At 34.8% G+C, this 1,200-nt stretch overlaps 1 long non-coding RNA gene across 1 annotated transcript; it reads right to left on the bottom strand.

Moving 5' to 3' along the window:
* Window positions 1–794: 794 nt before the first annotated feature.
* On the bottom strand, window positions 795–1,166 carry LOC121939898. Its single transcript, XR_006105538.1, has 3 exons — window positions 1,078–1,166; window positions 968–987; window positions 795–881 (listed from the first exon to the last, which is right to left on the bottom strand). It is a non-coding gene; the product is annotated as an uncharacterized LOC121939898 (long non-coding RNA).
* Window positions 1,167–1,200: the final 34 nt, after the last annotated feature.

The raw sequence follows: 1,200 nt of genomic DNA on the forward strand, positions 1-1,200 counted from the left end.
GTCAGACACATTCAGTCACATTGTGCAGTTTTACCTTAGGTTTCTGTAACGCGCTGCCACCGGTCTTCCTGGGAACCCCGAGCGTCTCAAAGGAGTGACTCCGCACTCTTATGGCTCTCTAATAGATTTAGAGGGAAAATTATAGAAATAATAAAGTNTCAAATCATACATTTTACCAAAAATACGTTTTTACTTTTACTTGCGTGTAATTTTAATGTTATGTTTATATATTTAAAAGACCCTAACATTTCCCTCATAACTGGTTGTATACTTTTCATCCTCTGTTCTGCTTGTTTTTGCCTTTGGTATAACATATCTTTCTCTTAAGTTTCCATCATTAACTGTCTTCCAGTAATCATCTTTTACTGGTACCATTAAACCCATCTTAATCATCAAAACAATCATAATTCTTCATTTTCTGTATATTGTTTTAAACGTAATTCAATTTCCTCTGCGGTTCCCCACCTCTGTCCTATCTCACCACTTCCTCTCTTTACATCCCTCATCTAAGGGAAACTGTTTTATTGACAATAAAAACACACGAGAAAACTCAAAACAGTTTAGCCATTCCTGGCAGTCATTATATGTATATGTTTAACATTTCACTGAAATACAATGCAAATATTTCCATTAATGTAGAGTATCCCTATGACAGTAAAATAATTATTATTCTCAGAAATACTATTTACTTTTACACTCTATTTACATATAAGCAGGATAATAAAGTAGCAACCGTATAGGCTAGCAATGTCTGTAAGTATATTAACATTCAAAATCTACAGGTTAATATTTCATTTTATGTCTCTTCTTGAGGACTTGCTTGATCTTTGAGTTCAGCCGGCACCAAACTGTCAGCAGGCAGAGATCCTGGAGATTTGTCACTGAAAAGCAGAGAATTAATTATCAATAATTTTTTAACTCAAATCATTAAAAAGACCAGATTTTTACCGGTTTTGACCAATCTTACCTCTCTCCATCTTTTTCTGTCTGTAAAGAAAGTTAGAAAAGAATATTAGCTCAGACATTTCAATAAGTTTTTATTTGTCAGACACATTCAGTCACATTGTGCAGTTTTACCTTAGGTTTCTGTAACGCGCTGCCACCGGTCTTCCTGGGAACCCCGAGCGTCTCAAAGGAGTGACTCCGCACTCTTATGGCTCTCTAATAGATTTAGAGGGAAAATTATAGAAATAATAAAGT

Source organism: Plectropomus leopardus, unplaced genomic scaffold (genome assembly GCF_008729295.1).
Source record: "Plectropomus leopardus isolate mb unplaced genomic scaffold, YSFRI_Pleo_2.0 unplaced_scaffold659, whole genome shotgun sequence".
In the NCBI taxonomy this organism is placed as follows: Eukaryota; Metazoa; Chordata; class Actinopteri; order Perciformes; family Serranidae; genus Plectropomus; species Plectropomus leopardus.